The sequence below is a fragment of the Corythoichthys intestinalis genome, chromosome 1 (genome assembly GCF_030265065.1).
Source record: "Corythoichthys intestinalis isolate RoL2023-P3 chromosome 1, ASM3026506v1, whole genome shotgun sequence".
NCBI lineage: Eukaryota > Metazoa > Chordata > Actinopteri > Syngnathiformes > Syngnathidae > Corythoichthys > Corythoichthys intestinalis.
The window spans coordinates 5,042,430-5,066,483 of NC_080395.1; the positions used below are offsets into that span (position 1 = coordinate 5,042,430).

The following is a 24,054-nucleotide window of genomic DNA, read 5'->3' on the forward strand; positions in this document are numbered from 1 at the left end:
TAGAAAAAAAATAATTTGCTAATTTGGGCAAAAACTTATGTTAAATATTGCTATTCATCCTGAAAATATAGGTGATTATCTCTGCATTTGGTGATTTTTGCACATCTTGCGAAAAATCTGAGAAATTTATAGCCATTTTAAGTTTTGTTATACTTGTGTAACAAATAATCAGGCTTTTATTATGGAATGACTTTTAATGTTTTGATGCCACTGCTCACAGAGACTCATATATGCCTAAGGGAGGTACCTGTTTTTTTTTTTTTTTTTGGTCGCTAGTGGTTTTGGTTTTGAAAATATTTGAATATTAAGTTTTTTAAAATAGACCCCCAACGGATCAGCTCCGAGCCCCGTGTTCCGTCAAATGATAGTCATGTCAGTGAACGTTGAATGAATAACTAATAAATCATGGATTAAATTCAATTGTGTAGATTTAGTTGAAATGAAGTTAAAATTTAGATTTCTAAATCTTGTCTATACAGTATCTATATTTGACAGTATATTGCTCATCGTTGCCTCGAATTACTTTGGTGAAGTACTTGGTGATCGGTTGTGCACCTCACATTAATTTTCCCCTTTAATGACTGCAATATGAAGCAATTGTGAGATAATCAAAAAATTTGGAAAATAAGGTCTTAATGAAGTCTTTTTTTCAAATTTGTAAAAAAGAAAGGAAAAATTAATATGTGTATTAAGCGCTCTAATATCTATAACCCTTGCTAAATCCTGTTTTTTTTTCTCATGGAACCTGCAGATGCATGAGTTGACTTGCATCCATTGGTTTTTTTTTTGGAAAGATATTTCAAAATTTTGAATTAGTCTCAAAATCGTGAAGTTCTAAGTGTATCAAATTTGATACATTTGTCAAGAAGGCGTAAAATAAAATGTATGAGTGTGAATTTTGAGTCGCAACTGTCTAAACGCATCTGCTTATGTTGTCACGTCTTGTGGGTTTCCTGTGGTTCAAAATGAAACAAAAGAGTGCGTCACTAGCATGCAAGAACGTTATCACATTTGACCGACTAAGACAGTATTTCTTCAACCAACAGTAACTAAGCAGTGAGAAAATACCAATTTATTGTTAACATCTCTCTGGAGGAAGAAAGCACTGTGATACAGACGCTACACTCAGTCACATTATTTTCCTCAAACTGTAGTTTGTCATCAGGAAATCCCATCGTTGTATCTCGTTTGTATTTTGCTCAATGTTGCTTCCAGTTATTTTAGTGAAGTGCTCGGAAATTGATTATACACCTCATATTTGCCAATTGTTTCAAAAACATTTACGTGTTGGGTGTGATGAAAATTTTGAGTTGAAACCATCTAACCACGTCTGATAGACTTGTGGGTTTCCTGAAGCAAAACAAGATGCACGTAACTGGTGTGACTTTATTTGACCTTTGTTTAAACAGAAAAAGGTCACGTTGAGACTAAAAATCTCATTAACAAGAGAGTCCTGGCCGAGACAAGCAGCACTACGAACTCAAAAATCCGCAGTCATAGCCTCTACAGTAAAATGTACTTGCTTCCAGTTCTTTCAGAAGACCTGAAAAGCATCAGGTGACACCATATCGTGCAATTTTAGAGGGATTTGCACCTCATTCCATGCATAAGGGGCAGCATAGCTGAAAGCCTTGCTGCCTAGTGCAGTGCGGACCCGCGGTACAGTGAAAAGAAACTAGTCCTGAACTGCACGTTTTGACTCTGAGTGGTTTTTTTAGTGAGATACAGGGATTGGACAAAATATAGGGTGACCCAAAAAAAAGTTTACACTCAGTTGACTGCTTGTTTAAAAGCCATTGAAACATATCTAAATAGGTTGTCATGCTTAAGTGATTCATTAAGGTCACTCAATGCAGCTGGTAATCTCTCGTCTCTACAATTCCTGTGCTTCTGCTGAAAATGAAGAAAACTTTAGCTGTACCTGAATTGCTGCATGCCGGTCTGACACCTACTGAGATTGCAGCAAATGTGAGAATATCCAGATGTGCAGTCTACAAAGTTAAAAAGAAGCTGAAAGATACTGGAACAGCCTCACGAAAACCTGGGTCTGGAAGTGAAGATCTGTGCGGACCAAAAAGTTGATTGACAAGGTGGTATGTGGCCACCCCAGAGTCCAGATCTCAGTCCCCTGGATTATAGCATATGGACAACTGTGGAGGACAGTGCCTGTAAGAAGCCACAAACTTCTGTGGCAGCCTTGGAGAGGTCCATTGTTAGATCTTGGGAAAAGATGACAGCATCCTACATAAAGAAGCGTTCCGCAGGCGCCTGGAGGCTGTTGTGACACTTAAGGGAGGACACATTGAAAAATAGAGTGTACTGTACATGTTCTTTAAAATAATGTATAATTTGTGATTCAATTCTAATTCTAAACTGAATAAACATGGCATTTAAGTTGTATTATGGCAGTGTAAACTTTTTTTGGGGTCACCCTGTAATGGAAACACTTAACATTTTGGCATCGTAATCATGGAACACAAGAATGGCATGAGGAACATTCTAATCAAGTTGAGCGTCTTGTATGGCCGGCACGATCCCCAGACTTCAACGCTATTGAGCATTTATGTTCAGTTTTAGAGATTTAATGAAGACGGTAATTTCTACCGCCATCGCCTCGAAGAGTTCGAGGGCATTCCAACTGAAGGAGGGATTAAACACTATATTACAGCTCTGTGCATCATCTTACCTATCTGTTTGACCCTCCCCTTGGCCAACCATACACCTGCAAACCCGGCCCCCTAAGGGTGCCGCACAAGGGCCGGACGGTTTAACGAAAATTTACAGTTACCTAGATGGCTGACGTAATTTCAAATTAGGTATTTTAATGAAATGAAAAAATTAAAGTATTTTTAGCTCGTTTTGACAATGTGTTATCCAGCTTTGCTCATTCCCCTTTAAGAAAGTTCAGCCCATGCGCGTACGTGTGAAGTCACCTGGCTATAAGGAAATTAAACAAACAGAAGCCCGGTACGCAAAAAGTGAATGTGATGGAGTCAGATTATCGGATAAAAGTGTATTTCAGGAAATGCCCTATTAAAAAAAGGACTTAACATGCTCTTTTTTACGCAATAGGAACTTGAAGTAAACACTTGTGTTGAGTGATCATGTCACAGCAGCCATTAACAACATGTTGTCTGATACTCCCCCTGTTTGAAGTGCACTGTTGAAGGCCCACTTGCTGTTCTTCATTTGTGTGTGCACAGTGGCCATAGCAATATTTACAATGATGTACAGTGATACCTCAGCTCACGAACATAATTGGTTCCCAGAAAGTGTGTGTGAGGCGAAAAGTTCGTCTTCCGAACATTTATTTCCCATAAGAAACCATTAAAATGAGAATAATCCGTTCCCAGGTCCCCATAAAACATAATTTTCTACTAAATAAGCCTTAAAACTACACAAAAATATACCTTATTTTATGTATAATAAATGTGCTATTGTATTATAATTAAAGAAATAAACTGTACTGTATAATAAAGTCGTTTTATTTACCTTTGCGATGGCAGTTGATGGCTTGATGGAATGGAGTGGGAGGAGGGAGGGAGGGAGGGAGTTACTGTTTGGAAGGAGAGTGTTACCGTCAAAGTGCGCAGTTAGCGTAGACTCCACTGCTGTGCCCCCCACATGCTTTTGGTTGTTAATAAAAGTGCCCACAAAAAGCCATCCGACGCCTCTGGGTGTTTGTATGCACGCCGCCATCGGGCGAACCGAAGACAACCGACGACAACGAGCCAACGTGACTCGCCGGTCCACTTCTCACGACGGTGGGAAGCTGAAAGCACCGCCAATTACCAGTCGAGGGCGAATTGGTAACACGAGTCACCTTCCATAAGGACTGTAGGTAACTCTTTTTCGGTCCCATAATAGCAAAAGTACACTCAATATGGTCCAAAATGTCTATCAAACACAAACCACGTCCGCAGTCAACGAAAGGGAGGGGACGATCTGGGACGCCGTGAGCGTGCGTCAGCTTCTCGTGGCGCTGTCCGACCGCGTGGCTTGGTTCGTCCGCCGAAAACTAGTTCGCCAGCAGAGACTATATGCTCGCGAATTTAATGTTCTTGAGGCGAAAAGTTCGTGAGCTTAAGCGTTCGTGAGCTGAGGTATCACTGTACATTGTTCAAGTCATACATGCCATTTTAAATGTTTCTACTTGAATACTTATTGTTTACATCATTTGATACACTAAATGTTTACACTGAATGTACAATTGTTAAATATGTACAATTGAAAGCTGATAAATCAATGAGAAATGGTTCGTTTTTATTTCATGCATTGATTCAGATTTTCAAATTCTATAACAGTCCGCTGGGGGGAATTTATTGTCATTTATCACTTTGGAAGTAAATCTACTCAATGTACCGTGATAAATACTAAAGGCCATATCGCCCAGCCCTACGCTGCACCCCCACCACCCTCCTAAACTTCGCCCCTGTTGCAGAATCTGTGGAGGACTACTGTGTGTCCTGTACAATGCCACAATATGATGCCGAACAAAGCATCATTGAGATGGTAAAACGACTCGCATATTACACTTGTTCATGAATCTTGAGTGATTTTACTTTGACATTTCAAAGGTGCACTGTCATCTGTTTGTGCTTCACTAATGTGGAATGTGCAGGACAACACCAACTTATTTTGTAATGCAAAAAGTGCACAATCAATTCCTCAATGCTGCTGGATGAACTAAAATGACAAAAAAAAAAGACATTGCTTGATGTCAAGTCCGTTGTACAACGGAAAACATAAAAAGAGACATGAATTGGGTGCCACACCTCCAGTCAATATCTTCACCTGCTCTGCCTGGGGCAAGTAGTGTGGATTGTGGATTGGGCACATCCACATGAAGTGGAATCACAAAAAAATAGCGATAGATCGTCATCATAAAAAACGATGGATAGGGTTGCGCAGTTCCATTAGAGAAGTTATACACGGTTCTATCAATATCTATGCACAAACTGCCATTCACTCTTTCATATCGAATCAGCCATCTGCCTCCTAATCTGAGGACTGTAAATGGTCATATACGCACTGTTATATTACTGCAACCTAGTCACTTATTCACTTTATTCCCAATCTTTGAACCCTGTAACCGTTTTTTTATTAACTCCCCTATTGTACTTTTGTTTTATGTGGTGGACTTTATGGCAAAGCTCTAAATTTCATGTACAACGTGACAATGACAATAAAGGCCTTCTATTCTATCTTGTGGATGTGTGTTCCATGAATGATATTTGAAATACAAAAACGTCCAGAGAAATTACTACGGGCCTTTGCTGTGGGAGATACAGATCTAAGACTGGCCCAGGTTGATTTGGGGACATTTCGGGAACACGTCCTGTTGATATCAGGTCACTTCCCATGGATTTGAGAACATTTTGGGTACACCTTCTGCTGATATATGGGGTCACTTCCTGTTGATTTGTGAACATTTACTGGACACTTCCTTTTGATATCAGGTCACTTCCTGTTGATTTGGGGATATTTGAAGGACACGTCCTATTGATATCTGGTCATTTCCTGATGGTTTGGGGACACAAGTTTTTTTACCATTGAGAATGAATGGGAAATTTGGACGTACATGGCCATCAATGGAATCCAAGTACATTGGCATCAATATAATTGACATACATGGCCGTCAATGGCATCTGTGTACATGCGATTCAATGCAATGTAAATGCCTTTGGAATGAATGGGAAATTTGGACGTACATGGCCATTGATGGCGTCGACTTACACTTCAGTCAATGGAATTAAGGTACATTGGCATCAATAGAATCGACATACATGGCCATCAATGGCACGGACGTGCACAGCCCTTAAAGGCATCTGTGTACATGGGCGTCACTACACTCAAAATGCCATTAGAAATCAATGGAAAATTTTGATACATACATTCATGGCTGTCAATGGCATCCCATTAAAATGAATGGGACAGTTTTTGGCGGATTTTTGGGGAACCTGAAGTTTTTTTACTTTACAAATTCTGGATACAACTTTTATACTCCTTACTGTCCTGGAAATTTTCACATTCAAATTATGTGATGTGGTCAAAAATTGTAGGACAAGTAGCGTTTTAAATTTTATTTTTATTAAATCAGTGTTTAAGGGCGAACATAAAATTTTACAGGGACGTTCGAAAAACGTCCTTCTTCGGCGAGAATTCCGGTCGTTTCAATATTTAGACGGTGCCGATCGGTCAAACGGTTTGGGCTGTGCGTCGCGACAAAAAAAAAACGCAGAAAATAAGATGTTGAAAGAGAGGAATAAAGTTGAACAATTTTATTATCTGGGCCTTTGCAATGCAAAGCCCCATATAATTATGTTTATTAAAAAGTAGTGACAAAAGATGGCAATGAAACAAAATGACATTTAAACCCATGTTTTCGAAAAGCCAAATGGATTTTTATAGCACAATTCAACGCAACAGAAAAAGGATATTAGCTAATGGAGCCTCTTTGTAGAATACGCAATACCCTGGTAACGTTTGCTTCCACGTAGTAAAAAATATAAGCACTGTAGTAATAGTGCAAAGTGCACATTTCAAATTTGAAGGGTGGATCATAGAATGTCCTCCAATTCATTCAATGTCATAGTATCCATAGGAATACTACTCTGGTAAACGTTTCTTGGCGTACGTAGAAATGCTACTCCGATCAAGTATATCAGCTCAAATTAAAACTAAATAGATAAATAGCACAATAGTAATTCGTATGTGGATAATTTAAAACATGAAGGTGGGGCGTAAATTGTCCTTCAATCCTAAAATGACCCACCGACTACAGTTGTAACATGTTTAAAAATGCTACTGTGATAAAATATGCTTGCCAGAAAAACGGAGCTATCGGACTAGTACATAAGTATGCTACTTTACGAAGGCATGCTGGTCTGGCAGAACACCAGAATGGTCTGGGATGCCGTAGCTGTAAAAGATTAGGTACGGTTCTCCGTTCCGGAAAATAATCCACAAAAAAATTCTATTTGTGGTCTTTTCTGTCTTTTTTTTTTTTAGCAAAAACTTCACCGTTTATTTCCAATGGCATTTCAATTGTACAGTTCATTTCAACTGTAGCGTTAGTGGTCACAGTTAGGCTTATGGCTAGGGTTACAAGAGGTAACTGCTTAAGTGTTATGTGATGCCACTTACGGTCACATACGTCAATGCTATTGACGGCCATATAGGTCAATTCCATTCACAGGAAGTGACCTGTAACCAAGAGGAAGTGACCTGATATCAACAGAAAGTCACATCAAAGTGCCCGCGAATCAATTGTATTTGACCCAACATCAACTGGAAGTGACTTTACCCAGCAAAGTGCTTTCATCTTTTTTTCAACTTTTTGCCCAACGGTTCAGTCCCTTTAAATGCGCTAGACATCTTGAGGAAACCTAAACATTCCTTTCGAAAGATGATGTGGCATTTAAATCGGTTATAGTTTTAAGTTTTTAGAACGATCATACAACGATCAGTAATTATTTGCATGAATTGAAGTGGCGGGGGAGAGGGAAGTCTGAGCTTCCCTGCTTAAGATGCTGGCCCCACGACCTGGATTAAGCAGTAGTAAAATGGATACATGGATGGATGGATGGAACTATTAAATTATGGATTTAAATTCTATTGTCTAGATTTGGTTGAAATAAAGTTGAAATGGAGATGTCTAACTCACGTCTACATCTATACTTGACTGCATATCGCTCATGGGTGCTTCTAATTGTTTTGCTGATGTATTCAGAGATCGGTTATGCACTTCACGTTTTCCGATTATTTCAAAAACACTTATTTTAGAATGTGTTAGTTGTGATAGAAAGTTTGAGGCCAAACTGTCTAGTCGCATCTGCTTTTGTTGTCACGTCAACCTGTGGGTTTCCTGTTGTTCAAAATGTAAAGCAAGACTAGTTCCACCAATAGTAACAAAGCATTGTGAAAATATCCGTATAAGGTCATGCTTGAGTGTTAGACTTCTCTCTGTATAAAAGAGGGAAGGACTGTGATACACACTCTACATTCTAGTTTTCTCAAACTGCAGTTTGTAATCAGGAATTTTTATCATTGTACAAAGATTTTCGTCATCTTGGTTTCCCTGGATTAGATGTCAACATTATAAATTATGTCTAAAAATAAAGCAAATATAGACGGTCAAATGTAATCGATGCCCCTTAGCTTTTACTGCATTTGCACACAGATATACACAAAAATGCGCCCAGTGGTGTGGGTGTGTCCTTTAGTCGCTGGGTTACCAAAGCTACAGTGTTTGAGTCACTCATTGGGCAAAGAGTCGACGAAAAAGACAAGACAAAGACAATAACTTACGTAAGTACACCTTTTTCTTTCAGTTGTTGCACAGTCGGAGTCGGTAGCTGCATCGGTCCAAATTTGTTCATAGATTAGTCGGTCGATCAACAGCTGGTTTGATCGTTGAGCTATTATTTCACATGATCTCAGTTTAGTTTGATTGGTCCCGAGTTCGTGCAGGTACTTAAAAAGTTTTAAATTTATAGTCAGGATAATCAAGTACTTAAATTGTCTTAAATTAAATGGAAAATCGGTAGGTATTGAATTTCCTGTTAATGCCTAAGAAATCACTGTCGTCTACTGTACAACTTTGAATGGTGTGTATGTGTTTTATTAGTGGCTTTCCATTAAATGTGAGACTTTTAGGTTAATATACTGCGTACGTTATACAGTAAATTGTGCGCAACCTCAGTCTACGTCAGCGACTCCAGCTGAAGCATCGACACTATTACCTGGTTATTTGTGGTTCTGGAGGTGAGCGGGAATATGCAGCAATAGGAATGTGTGAATTTCATCAAATATGGATGGAAGATGGTTTATTTAGGAGATGGTTGGCCCCTGGTGAGAATAACAACAGCGCCTGGAGCAAAGTGGGGATGTGACAATACATTGAAAAGGTGCTCTATCGCGGTACTTTGAATCCCAAAAGCCAATTGATACGCTCAAACCAAGAACCATAATTCGTTCTAAAAAGTCACTTCCTTTTCAGTAACCCAAACTCAACAGAAAGTAAAATGTAAATGCCCCAAAATAAAAATAATTGCTGTCTTGCCATATCGTGAGATCTTCATTGTAAGCCTTGAATAGAGCTACCCACACCAAGTGCAAAGTCTCTTTTCTTTTAGGAGCAAGGTGATCAAAGCGGTCGAGTCGCACATGAGAAGAGAAAAACACAAGTTAGAGCGAAAATTATTGGGTTTTTTTCTTTATCAGAAAATGTTGCGACATGTTTTGGGGGATGATTTAAAAATAACAAAGGATTTTAGTCTCTGCTGATATCTAACTAGATATCAAGTCATATCAACATGCTTATAATATTATAATAATTTTACTCCAAAAACTTAAATACAGCTTGATTCCTTGTTTCTTATCTGGGACGATTAAGGCAACATCTCGAAACAGTTTGATTTTTAATTTTAAATTCTTTAACCAAAATAGAATTTAGCACAGGACAAAAATCAAGAAACGGTCTGTATATTTGTTTTTAGTTACCGGAAGTTGTCACCGGCAAGAATATGGACCGTTCTCATACTGACCGGGAGATGGCGACAGCTTGACACCTACACATAGCTTATGCCTGCCATCCGAAAACACCGTAGAGACGAGGAGTGTGCAATTAATAGCGCATAGGTGGTGGAGAATTTAAATTAGTGGTTCACAGTTAGCAGTTGTAACACAAAAGATGGATATGGAGCATTTTATCGGCTTCAGAAAAGACAAATGTGTGTCTGTCAGGCTACGTCTACACTAGGACGGATAATGGCCTTAAATGTGTAATTAGTTGGACTGTACGACATGTCGGCCACACTAGTATGCCTATTATCCGGATTAGTTGTTAGACGGACAATGTAGGCGATTAATGTTACCATTTTACCATAGCATTTACCCGTTCACGCACACATTCACACACCAACGGGGCTGCTGCCATGCGAGGCGCTGTCAACCCATTGGAGGCAAATCAGGGTTCAGTGCCTTGCCCAAGGTCACTTCAACAACTCTAGCTACCAACTGCGCCACGTCCGCCCAACTTCTCCTTTTTACGCATTTGTAGTTTGCTCAAATACAGGCGTACCTTGCAGAAGCAGGGGGGGCCCTTAAACACACCTTAAACCAGGAGTGTCCAAACTTTTGGCAAAGCGGGCCAGATTTGGCGTAGTAAAAATGTGGGGGGCCGACCTTGGCTGACGTAATTTACGTAGAACAATATATTTAAGTAAATTTTAGCAAGCCATTCTGTGTGTCACATTTGCTTTATTATTATTTTTTAATTAATAATTTCAACAATCTCACAACTAACCTTTGTGGCGTTCTATTTCAACTCTTGGGCTCTTGCAAAATACCGCTGCAGTGAAATTAAAGTAGCTTCAATTTCTCACTGCGTATCTTCCCTGTAATCTTGTCGTACATGTCAGCGTGTCTTGTTTGGTAATATCGCCTCACATTGAACTCTTTCAAAACAGCGACTGTCTCTTTGCAAATGAGGCAGACACAGTTGTTGCGTATTTTAGTGAAGAAATAGTCCAATTTCCACCTATCCTTGAAGCGTCGGCCGTCGCAGTCAACTTTTTTTGTTGATTGTCGCCATTTTAGAAAATAAAAGGTCACACGGGGTAATGTTGCTTAGAGTGCTGTTGCTTTTTAGTGGGTAAATGAGGAGCAGCATTTCGTGTGTAAGATCCTTCATATGCTGGTAGCAGTACTGCTGACCAATATATTAAGTCTGTGTGTGGGCCAGACGTCATTGATTTTATGACAGAGGCTGGGGGCCGGATGAAATTTGACGACGGGCCGCATTTGGCCCCCGGGCCGGAGTTTGGACATGTCTGCCTTAAACCATAAGTGTCACACCAATTCCACAAAGGGCCAAGTGGGTGCTAGATTTTGTTCCAACCGATACCGCGCAAACAGTTTAACCAATGAATTTTCTGTTGAAACAAGCAGCACCTGACAAAGTTTAACTGATTACCCATGTAAGAGATCAGATTGGCCAAAAGGTGTCCTCTTCATTGGTTGGAAAGAAAACCTGCACCCACTTGGCCTTCGCCTATTTATGGAGTCAGTTTGACACCAGTGCCTTAAATGAAGTGTGAACAGGTATGAAAATAGTCGGCAAAATACCCTGGAGAAAATTATCTGTCCTAGTGCAGACTGCAGACATAGCCTCAGGGAGACGGACAAGTAATTTCTCCCCCACCTGTGGGCTATTACAGTAATTGCAAACTCTTCGTCTCTACCGTGTTTTCGGATGGCAGGCGTCAAGCTGTCGCCATCTCCCAGTCAGTATGAGAATGGTCCATATTCTTGCCGGTGACAACTTCCGGTAACTAAAAACAAATATACAGACCGTTTTTTTTCAATTTTTGTCTCGGTCTAAATTCTATTTTGGTTAAAGAATTTAATATTTAAAAATCTAACTGTTTTGGGACTTTTCGTTACTCGTTCCAGATAAGAAACAAGAAAATCAAGCTGTATTTCAATTTTCATTTTTCCGTTTTAAAACGAAAATCAAATAACCAGCCGATTTTCTATTTTTCAAACCCGTTTCAAAACGTACAATCCAATTACCAAACGAGACACGGACCATTTTTTTTTCAAATTTAAAAACTGCAAACATAAACTCTAAGGTAAACTTTTTTTTGGGTTTTAACAATTTAGGTGCATTTAAAAATCCTCTCAGCAATAACATTTTCACCAATGATCCCTCCAAATATAATGAGGATACGACGCAAAAATATACCAGTGAAAATACAGTACACACGGAAGAACAAGAAAACAAATGATCATCATTTTGAACATGTATTTTACTCAAGCTTCACTCAAACCTCTGATATTTCACTCATATGTTTTCTCCCATTGTTGTTGTTTTTTTGTTTTTTTGTGTCAGTAATGAAGTTGATTCAGTAAGTTTTTTAACTCATAAAGCAGGTGAATTCTTAAGCCTTTCTTGTACAAGCTTCTATTTTAGGTCCTTAAGAATTAGGAAATAGTTACTGTGCTGACATTTGCCATCAGTGCCAAGGGTCTGTGTGTGCGTGCGTGTGGGTGTGTGTGCGTGGGAGGGGGGTGATTAAACAAGGGACTTTAGCCTCTCTTGATAGCTTACTAGATGTCCAGTCATATAAACATGCTAGTTTCATTATTGAGTGGTAATAGACTGCAATAATAAAACAATAGACTTTAGGGTCAAGGTCTTCAGGGTCTGCTGTTGTGTTAATTAATGTAAATAAAAGTCTTTTATGGATTAATATTAATACTCCTTTTTATCTGCTGTTCTAGCAAACTTAGTACATGAAACTAAAGAAGGGGTCGGCAATCCAAAAAGTTAAAAGAGCCACATTGGAGCAACAAACAAATATGTCTGCGGTTGTTAAAAAGTGAAAGCCTTATATAAGCCATTATTAGCTACATTAGCCCACTGTCACAATGACTAAGTTAGCTACAAATACATAATAAGCCTTCATGATTACTGTATTTTTTTGCACCATGAGGCGCACCTGGAAGCTTTCAATTTTCTCAAAAAACGACTGCACCTTATAATCTGATGTGCCTTATATATCAATGAATATTGGTTAATCATGGCATGACATTCCATTTAGCTGAGCTCCATCTTGTGGATGCATGACGCAATGCCAAACATTCCTACTACTACTATTACTACTGCACCTTATAATGCAGTGCGCCCTGCACATCAAAACGGCTTTAAAATAGGCCATTCATTGAAGGTGCGTCTTATACTCTGATGCGCCTTATACTGTGGAAAATACGATAAATGTTTATTCTCCCTGCAGCACATCCTATAGAGAATGATTCACCACATGTCTACTCTGTTGTACGATGCCGCCTCAAGTTTCATGACCATATTAATGAAATACAAATGTGTTTGTGTCATGTTTGTCTTCCTACAGAAACAGTATTAAAACTAAAAATATATATTGCTTTCCCCCATCTTTTTCCATTTTCAAACATTTTTGAAATAGCTCCAGGAACCCACTAGGGCAGCATTAAAGAGCCGCATGCGGTGTTAAGAGCCGCGGGTTGCGGACCCACGAGCTTATATATGAACTCTTAATATTTTTCTCTTCAGATTTGACTAAATGTAATTGTTGCGTGCCGAGGCGTGGCTAGCGGACAGACAAGTTCGTGGAGCCGGCAACATACAGTATACTCTACAGAAATGACATGAATTGGCCATGAGAAATGACAAGGTGTCTTTTCAAATCAAGTAGGTCCAGCTGAAGCAAGCAGTACTCACCTTCCACGCCCCGATGTTCTGTCAAATTTTCCACCCGATCAGAAATTGCAACTTTGTGTTAAAAATGGCCACGAATATAGCGATTACAAAGTAAACACAACAAACTTTCTTTAAATAAAGGACTATTTACTTACGATTGATCATGGATGGGCATGACACATTCCGTCATGTTAGCTGCTCAACAACTGCAGCCGCTCATCTATGACTCTCTCGCTGTTTACGTCTTTGCCGCGTAGTAAAGCATTATCTCGCCATATTCGTGTTGAACATTTGGCAGCTATGTGCTCCTCCGACGTCGGCCGGTTTGTCCGGCGGTACTCTCCAGCTGCTTCCCCGGCGAGCCCTGTCCGTAGCAGTAGGGGAACGAGCTGTAACTTGCTCTCCGCCAGGCGGGTTGCCGATCGGCGAAGACAATCGACAACCCCGCCGCAGTGTGACATGATCCAGGCTAGTGTTGTGTGATTTTCCGCTTCGAAAAGCGAAAATAAGACTTTGAGACGTCACACGGTTCGGGTTAGCATGTCGGCTAGCTGTCACGCCTCTTGCTTTGTTTACATTCTCCGAAGCCGGGGTGCAGGGAAATGACAAAAGCCTGACCTGGAGGCGCGACAGTAAAGGTGAAGTCGACAGTTTTGACCATTATGGAGTAATTTTGCCATGTCGTACTGAATAAATGCATTTTTACTATTTCATATTCCATTTGCCCACAAGACCGTTACTTGTCATGACCATACCATTTATTTAGCAATTGGGAAAAATACTTTGATAAAAAGAATATCCTGTAAAAATATTGAAGTAGAGAGACTGAAACGATGACATTTTGCGGCTCTCTTCATCGCATTTTCCTTGCTCTGAATCATTGGGCTCAATGGGCTGAATTGTAAATCAGATGAAACCATTCTCCTGCCAACGTCCTCCACCTGGTGGGGACGCTAGAGCCCTATAATGGCAGGCGTGGCTTGACGGCTGTTTCAAACACTAATTGCCAAATTGTTGTATATAGTCGAATATTCTCAAAATATGATTCTAAATCACACAATAATGCTATTTAAGCTAACATGACTTTTTTTATCCAGTCGTACGCGCTTTTAAAAAAAATAATAAGGTATTGACAAAAAATGAATAGATGATGAATTGCCCAAATAAAATTTGATACAAAACTAATAAGTCTGATCATTCCCAGGTACCGACGTATTGCCTTCAAGCACGGAATACATCTCGGTATTATTGACATGAGTCGCCATATATTTTGTGTGATTTGGAACAATGGTGCCATGAGGGGGTGGCCAGGCCTGGCCAAGGCTCCTCCCAATTAATTTGTCGGCAACCCCACTCGCCAGTATAGCTATATATAAATGGAACTTTGTGAGTGTGTCTGGGGTTTGAGGGGTGTGTGTGTTGGCATCAAGGGCGTAGGTTTGGTCTCAGCGTTGGTAGGGACGATATAACAGCTAAACCTGCATGTACACATTTGCTGGGGACGGGACATTGATAAGACCAAACAGATTGGGTGGACGGGGGTCAGGGCTACATTTCTCACGAAGATGAACCAAATGAATCGATAGGCTAAATGATCAATGCAAAAATAAATCTGTATTGACTTATTCTAACTTTCATGTTTGTTGGTTCAGGTGATACACTGTTCCATTCAAAACTTTATTTTCAAAAACTACTACAGACACATTTTAAATACTTCCAAAATGAATGTATGGATTTTATTAGCAATATTTGAACATAACTGAAATTACAATAACATTAACAATAAATGCAATCTTGTTCATTATCTCTAACTATCCTGGAATGCAAAAAAATAAACATTGGTCTTTAGACCACTCAACATTGACTGTCTGAATAAATAAATCAGGATCAGGGTAAAACAAAAAAATCATGAGTAAATTTAAAATAAATAATGTAGAAAATAAATAAATATATTTTAAATGGATGCAAGTCATCAGCCAATCAAAGGTGCGTTAGAGGGTGAAAATAGACTGGTACATTCAACAATTAAAAAGGGGCAAATCTAAGTCCAAACATAATGAAAATAATTCACTTGACAATGGTAGGGTAAATCCTAACCTTACAAAATATGGGAAGACAATCTACAGTATATAACTTATAACTGAACTGAATAAACTCTAAATAAGTTTGCTTAAAATTTGGTGTGGACAATTTGAGCATCCTGAAAAGTTGCTAGTGTTATGTCCCTACAGTGCGTGTTTTTTTCCCTATGGACGAAATTTTACAAGTTGCACTTTATGTGTCTGGGATGTTCTTAGATGGGTTCTTAGATGGGTTTGACAGTTTCGCGGATGAAGAAAGATGATTGGATGATTCTTGCAACGACGACACGTGTCTTTTGTCCATTAATCTGTGTCCTGTATTTTCAGACAATAATCAACATAAACTGGGTAACGAGTATCATGCCTTGGACCTGTTAGTTTCCCAAGCAAATATACAGCGTTAGTTTCTCAAGAAGGCGGTACAATTCAGAAGATTCCATTTGTCTCGAAGCAAAAAATGAATTGGGATCGGACACAAACACACCGGATAGGCTTTCCACACAGGTAGGTTGCTGGAATTATTAGCGTTACTTCGCTTCCATTCCCACCTCATCTAGAAATGTTCATAACATTTGTGCCGTTCGAAATATGTATACATTTTGCAAGACAACATATTGCCTTGTTGAAATTATTCACCATCTTCACACCTTTTGAAAATGGAATGTTTTTTCCTAGTAGATCCTGGTGGTCCATATAAACTCAATGGAGTTACACAGAGGGATACAAACCCCCAAGAGGGTATGATGTCAAGTGAATTACACCCGTTCTTCTGTATGTGACTTCCTATCGTGTCTGGTTGAATAAATGAAGAGGAGTTATCCTTCTGGAGGTGAAATGTCAACGGAAGAAAAAATAAAGAGAGATAGTGGTAGGTGAAATGTTGTCTACTGTAATCGATTGGTTGTGTCATTATTACGGTAAACACAGGTGCTACCTAACTTCCGTGAATCCGATGCTGGCCCTATCAATCACTTGACATCTTTAAAAGTGCCGTAAAAGGTCAGTTATTTTAAATACTTTAGCCGTCACTATTACTCAAAAAAGTGGACTTCAAACTTTCTCTGTTTTTAATTGGTACAAATTTTAGCAATGATGGTAGTAATATCATCATATATTAGTAGTAGGGATGCACCAAAAACCAAATTCTGAGGGTTAGTCATTTTTTCTGTGCACAGATGAGGTAACTAACTCCGCCGCGAAGTCTCCATAGACTGACAGCTCTTTCACCCGCACTGGCGTGACATGTCCGCAGCTCAGCTTTTGCTCGCCTTGTAGCTACTAAGTTTTAAACGTCGATAAAAGTTGATATGTTGTTGATATGTTGTCATATGTAGTCGAGAGTTGAGAAAAGTAGTACACGAAACATTGCTCACTATGTAGGCGTGTTTTTGTGCGTTTGAGTTGCATATGATAGGTTACACATGAAAGAATATGTGACAAAGCCCTTTCCTTTCAGTTTTTGACCCATTCACTGCGTGACTGGAAAGTCCAGTTAAGTGTCGTGTGCAGGAATCTCTGTCAGAACCGAGTAAGTGAACGGGCATAACTCAGTCTTGCCCCTGCCTGCACGCTGGCTGCTTATTGGACCTACGTGAAAGTGATTGACTGACGCTCTGATTCTGTTTCCGCTCCCTCTCCTGCCAGCGATGAGGCTGGCGTCTGTCCGGTCATGCGAGATGTCAGACTTTGCAGCTTGCGTCTTAACGCAAGACCCACCTGCCTTAAGAATGAATCAGTGCAGAAGGTGATTAGTTCAGTCTTGTTCCTCTAAAACAATTCGTTCAGGATCGACACAACACTAGGGCACTGAGACAAGTCCTTACTCGCACACGTGACGACGTGACGAGGCTAGCCAGGTTAGCTTTCTCATGAACTGAAAGGAAAGGCGCTAGTCGTTCCAAAGTTTGCCCATAGTTTGCTCTTATAGTCAGTTAGCCTCCTGTTGTGTGTGATTACAAATGTGTGCTTAAATACTCCTTTCCTTTTCATCTTCTTTTTAGAGAGACAAGGTTTCACTAGCAAACTTCCCGCTGTCTTCAGGAGTGTGACTCACCTCACTGGCTGTTGCCAGGCATTTCCTTATCTTTTAAATAAAATACTTGGTTGAATATGTATATACACGAGTCATTGGAGAATTTGAAAAAGTAGCATACGACTCACGAGCTGCCAGACCTCCAATCCATTTTGACCGGGGGGTAGGGATGGGCGATACATTACGAAGATTCTATATCAGGGGTGGGCATTTTCAATTCAATTTAAATTGATAACCTACAACGTAAATAGACATTAAGATAAAGAAAACTCACAAATGATGAGGTGTGTTCAAAACTTTAGCCTAGTTTTATGACAGAGCACGTTAAGTCAGCTGCACGGCTGGCCCTTCCCAAATCAATGCCGACCGAACTGGAGTGCAGTGTATAAAAATGTGTAGGGGAAAATGAAACCACGAAAAGTGAACTGCGTGGTACCCCCACGCACAGAGGTGCACGATCATTTTTTTCATGACATTTCCGCCTGTCAAAACTGCTGCCACTGTTATACACGAGCACTCCTGGTCGCGGCTTCCAGGAAATATACGCCATACGCCAAACACCATATGTTTCTATGTGTTATTTTCCTACTGGTGAGTGCGCAACTGAGCATCGACAGTAACATCCTAAGTAACGATGTCAGGCTTTTGTTGTTTTCTGAAGATTCATTTCAGTAACAACCCGGCGACTGCTTTTAAAAACCGAGCGTACTCTCCTTCCACTCTAGCGCCCGCTTGATGCTTTCAAATGCATTCACGAAAAAACAGTGATCACAAAACGGAATTCCCGACCCCTGGTCTAGAAGGCGTTATCATTTCGAAATTTCCCGCCGGCAAGTAATGACTTTTCGGTTCATAGGTAAATCCCGCGGACGATGAAGTAACATATCAGGCTGTTGTTGTTTTTTTCAAGTTTTGTTTTTTCAATTGTTCAACCATTCTGGGGGTGTTCTGACTTCCTCGTATTTCAGTGACGTGCGGTCAGGGGAGGCAGGTGAGGCAGAGCCTCACCTGTCATCGTGACAAAAAAATAATTATAGCATCAAATTTATATTAATATTTGTCCATTGCTCTTAATGTATGACTCATTTCAAACATTTTTTATAGTCAAAATCGCTGAATTTGCCCATTTCCTGTTCAAATAACGAAATGAAACGAGAGGTGCGGCAGCAGCTAGTAAAGCCTCACCTCTGATTGCGCAATCCATAACAAACTGGGTTGATACATGGAATTGGAGCGTGCTGGTTGCCGTACATTTGCATGTCGCCATTATAATGTTTCCAGATACGTTTAGTTGACCTGATTTTCCACAGTCTGGCTAATGTCTTTAACCCTTAAAGTTTAATGTTTGTTTGCGACATATTTAGTTTTGCTGATGGGAAATAAAACCGCAGTGAAAAGGCACAGGTTGCGGCAGATAGTACGCTGCCGCACAGAAAGGGGGCGAACGTGAGCCAACAGGTAATGGCGCCAGGCGAATCAAGTGCACTGCGGCGAGCCGTTTTGTATTGTTTACTACGTGGACATCGGACTCCCAAAATGGAAGAGGATTATATATCCAAACTTAAAAAATTCTCAAAACTGGACTTTCAGTCAAAACTGGACCTGATTAACAGAGGAAGACCAACGCCGGAGCTAAAAGGTTTGCTTCAAACTACGGGACAGTCTAAGATAACTCGCTCTTTTCAAACGGAGTGGTACACCCGAAAAGACTGGCTGTGTGGCTGTCCTTCGAAAAACCGCCTTTACTGCTTCCCATGCCTTTTGTTCTCAACTTGTGCCAATGTCTGGACTAACACGGGATATTGTGACATGAAAAATTTACCACGAAGTCTCAGCAAACATGAGAGATCGTACACTCACATTCAAAGCCAGACTGCTTTAAAAATTTTTGGAAGCTCAAGGATCGATTTGGCTTTGAACGAACAGCGGCGGCTCAACGTTAGCACCCACAATGCTAAGGTAAAGGAGAACCGCGAGATTTTGAAAGACCTCATTAATGCAACCTGCTTCTTAGCTAAGCAGGAGTTAGCATTTCGTGGTAACGATGAGAGGGCAAGCTCTACTAATCGTGGCAATTATGTCGAACTTTTATACGCTTTTGGTGAGAAAGATGAGAGGTTAGCTAGACATTTGGACACATCCACTGTGTTTTCTGGCTTGTCAAATAGAATACAGAACGATCTCATTGAAGCAATCGGTGATGTGATACAGTCGGAATAGGACCGATTCAGGACAACTTTCCTCCCTGGTGATCATCTCCATTGAGGCGGAGAGACTTTTAAAACTAAAGGAAAATAAGGAGGACTTTTACAACAAAGTAACTGAGGTTTTTGTGGCGAAGGGCAGGCGCATGGACTTCATCTACAAATAAAGGTAAGACCACAGTTTTCATTTTAATCTTAATATTTTAAAACTAAATTTTGGCCTTAAATAAAATATACTTTTTCTTTTCATGCTTTTTGTTGAGCAATCTGTATTAAATTGATTTAAGTATCAGATTCAAGTTTTAAAAACAACTGAATATTTCACAAAAGGTCAAAATTGAAATCTGTGGTTTTGTACACCACTCTGTACTCATTTATGTTGTATGAACTAAAGACTTGCGATGGAAATTCCAACACATGGAGAGTGTAGCGCAAATGCACGTTATTTTCTACCTTTACGTATCTGTAATATATACCGTGTGTGTGTGTTTTGTGAAGAATGCTGATGAGATATGAAATAACCAGTAGTTAATTGAATAAGCTACCCTTTTTGGTTATATATTTGTAAATCTGACACTTAAGGAGTCAGTGCCTCACCAACCACGAACCTCACCGCACGTCACTGCCGTATTTGATGATCAAAGACTTGAGTCGACTAAGTGGAGTCTTGTGACTCCTTTGTCTTCTTCAAAGTTTTAAGATAACTGGGCTTACTTCTGTGACACCAGATGGTATATGTTAAAACGAACCAGAATGTGAATGCATTATTGCATTGACTAAAGACAAAAGGCTACATAATGCAAACAAGTGAACATATAAACGTGAGTTCATAACATACAGTAAAATAATAATACTAATACATTTTGTATATGGCGGAAAACACTCAGGTGACTTGAAGTTCCGCTCTGAGACCCCCAATTTGACCAAATTTCAAAATTGTCCTATATGCATGTGTGATACATCTATGGAAAGCTGAAAATCTCCATTTTCTGGGGGAAGAAAATTTTTGAACAAGAGGGCATTTAAAAAAAAAAAATAATAAATAAAATGCAAAACCCTAACTGGAGGCGAGAGCACACGAGAGCAGAATTAAAGACGCCATGATTTTAACGAGATATTATCGCGTACTTACCTTGTTTCGATCGAAAAACTCCATGTAGCATGTATCATCGAGTGTCAAGACACAGATGTGAATGGCTGCAGCCGGATTTTGGGGGGATTTTATGGGTAAACATGGTAATATAACAAGGGTCCCGATGCAGAAATCGCAGACATCAAGGAGTGGTCGAGATGTTGTTTTTCATATATTTACCCTTTTAAACGTTTTTTTTTTCCCCAATTTTTCTTTGTTTGGATCGATCGTTTATCATCTAACATATTGGGGAAAAGGCGACAGTAACAAAAAAATACAATTAATCGATGGTTTTGAGATAGATATCCGTGACTTTACAGACACCATTTTTTTCATTGTGATGTAATTTGTTTAAAAGATTATAATATGCGAGTGAATAATTAGTTTTTTTTCTTTTTTTAAACGAAATATTAGACACCAATTCATGATTCTAAGCTAAAAATGACAGACATTTTGTTTATAAATATCATTCTTTTTATAGCTGGGTTGAAACAAAAGCGGTTTCGCGACGTCTGTAAACAGGGGTTTCCAGGGTAAAAGGCACAAATTAAAAATAGTTCGGGGGCTTAATGCACCATGAACCTGCTATGGCAGCATATAGACATATTGTTCTATCAAACACATTTTGGCTTAAAGTACAGTAGTTTATTTTAAAGAGGAGTGCAAGAGCAGAAACTGTCTTTTCAGTGTTTTCCGCCATATAGATGTACCAAGGAGGACGTTTAAACTTAAAACGTGTTGAATTATGATGTGAAATCATTTTGAGCTAATCTTTGGATCTGGTCTATTTTGTGGCTGTTTTTGAAAAATACAATTTTTTTTTTCCAATCAGTGTACCTGTGGATACCGTGAAAGTTAGTTAAATGTTACGTTGCTGCCATTCTTCTGTAGATTTTGCACTAGCCAAGCCAAATGTTTTCAATTTTTATGTTAATGGTTTATATTATCAAATGTTTTATAAAACTTGTCTACCAACTTTTTCTTTTGATGAGCTCTTATACATCGTTTACTTATTTCTTGTGCATTCATGTGTGCAAAAAACAATTTTTTAGCGGCGTGCAATGACGGGGGCCCCAGGGATATCTTGCTTGGAGACCCAAGAAATGCCACTGGTCACATCACTCAAATGGTTTACGAGCTCAAGTTAATAAAAGTTGTTGTCCGCAGATATCTGAGAGACGGTCACTTCGCTCACGCGTTTACAAGAAGGAAGGATGGCTCTGGACAGTGAGCGGAGCGATCTGCTGTTGAAAACGCTGCAGGATTTGGGGAAGGACGACTTCAAGGAATTCAAGTTTTTTTCGAACCTGCCTCAAAGCGTACAAGAAAACCCCTGCCGGGTGAACATTGCTAACGCGCTGGTGAAGAAGCATGGCGAGAACACTCTGGAGGAGACCATCAAGATTCTGGAAAAGATGAGTAACAAGAACTTGGCCGAGAAGTTGCGTCGCAACGTGCTGGAAATAAAAGGTTAGTCCTCAAAGTAGCCTCAGGGGTTAGAAAGCCAGTGACTCAAAAACTGTGGAAGTCAACCGTGAGACAGGAAAAAATTACTTGACCTGAAATTCTGTTCCGGTCTGCATGAACCTCAGGTTGTACTGATTTAGTTGAGCCTCCATTCTCAAATGCTCCCCCGGGTGCTCCTTCTACCCTGGCAGACAATCGGAGCTTTATCAGTTTTGATCAAAGCCAAAGACATTTGGAAAGCCTGTTTGTCTTGTGAAGCATGCATGTAAAGCTCCTAAAAAAATTAATCTGTTTAACTTCTTAAACTCATATTTCACAAAAGCAAAGTAGACTTAGCTGATGAACTTTCATCAAAAATGTTTATTTCAAGTTGTAACATCTATGTCTCTGGTGGCTGTGTGCCCCGGGGATGTTTGCAAGGTTGTTGTTTTTTGTCCATAACGGCTCACTGCTGCTTTCTTGCAGGCCCCGACTTCTTTGTTCCCGAGGGCAACACCGAGCGCAGGCAGCAGCAGCCTCTGGCGAACGTCTACACCAGGGGTGGCCATTACGTCGATCGCGATCGACAAGTCGATCGCAACGCTAGTGTGGGTAGCTCGCAGCATCAGAAAAAAAAAAAAAAAAAAAAAATAATAATAATAATTTTAGATGTTTTTTAAAATGTTATGTTATGTGAGCAAACATAATTTACCGTCCATTTTTTATTTATATTTTTTTAAACGTACACAGTTATTTGTGTTTTGTGAGCAACATAACATCATATGTTGCTCTTAAGGTAGATCGCGGGAGGTTGTCTCATTTAAAAGTAGATCTTGGAGCAAAAAACTTTGAGCACCCCTGGTCTATACGGAGCTGGACGTCACCTACGGGGCCCACGTCAGGCCCGACGAGCGACACGAGGTGCTTCAGATGGAGACGTGTGCCGCCGCGGCCAAGAACTCTATCCTGCCGTGCGACATCTTCAAAAGCCATGACGGGCAGCCGCGACCGATACGCACGCTGCTCACCGTCGGCTTCGCGGGAATCGGGAAAACCTTCCTGGTTCAAAAGTTTGTGTGCGACTGGGCCAGCGGCAATACCAACCAGGACGTGCACTTCATATTTCCTTTCACATTCCGTGAGTTGAACACGGACAAAGGGAAAAGTTTTACGCTTGCTGAGCTTATCCGTCGCTACGTCTGCGGGAGCAGACACATCAGCGAGGAGACTCTGAACATTATATTAGATGACCTGCAGAAGTCCGGGAAACAGGACTATGAAAGCAGCAGGATCAAGATCTTGTTTGTCTTGGATGGACTGGATGAGTGCAACTTTAAAATGGACTTGAAGAATCAGATGAAAGTAGACATGGATGTGAAAAAGCCCTACCCGCTGGAGGTGCTCCTGGCGCACCTCATCAAGAGGAACCTGCTTCCTTGCTCCCGGGTTTGGATCACCACGCGGCCCGCGATATCCCCTCCGACCTCATTGACAGCAGGACAGAGGTGAGAGGATTCAGCGATTCCAGGAAGCTGGAGTACTTCAGGAAAAAGTTCCCAAATGAGGAGCGTGTCATTGAGCACATCCGAAAAACTCGCACCATCTTCATCATGTGCCACCTGCCCATCTTCTGCTGGCTCACTGCTACAGTTTTTCAGGATCATTTGGACAAAGGGAAGGAGGGAGAGCTTCCCAGAACGCTGACAGACATGTACTCGGAGTATGCTTTTAACCAGCTGGACAAGTCCAAGGAGCGACAGACGACAGAGTACGCCGATTACATGAAAGCGCTAGCAAAGCTGGCGTTTGACCACACCATGAGTAAGCAACAGATCTTTTACGAGGAGGACCTGGCGAAAAGCGGATTTGATTACAGCCAAGCTGCAAAACACTCCGGAATATTCACTGAGGTGTTT

The 24,054-nt window shown here is 40.3% G+C and overlaps 1 long non-coding RNA gene across 2 annotated transcripts; it reads left to right on the forward strand.

Moving 5' to 3' along the window:
* The first annotated feature begins 8,005 nt into the window (after nucleotides 1–8,005).
* LOC130920870 (uncharacterized) lies at nucleotides 8,006–23,903 on the forward strand. Of its 2 annotated transcripts, XR_009064231.1 has the most exons (5): nucleotides 8,006–8,310; nucleotides 15,652–15,828; nucleotides 16,000–19,729; nucleotides 21,860–22,162; nucleotides 22,625–23,903. It is a non-coding gene; the product is annotated as an uncharacterized LOC130920870 (long non-coding RNA). The 2 variants fall into 2 exon arrangements; XR_009064229.1 differs by having other exon boundaries at nucleotides 16,000–22,162.
* Nucleotides 23,904–24,054: the final 151 nt, after the last annotated feature.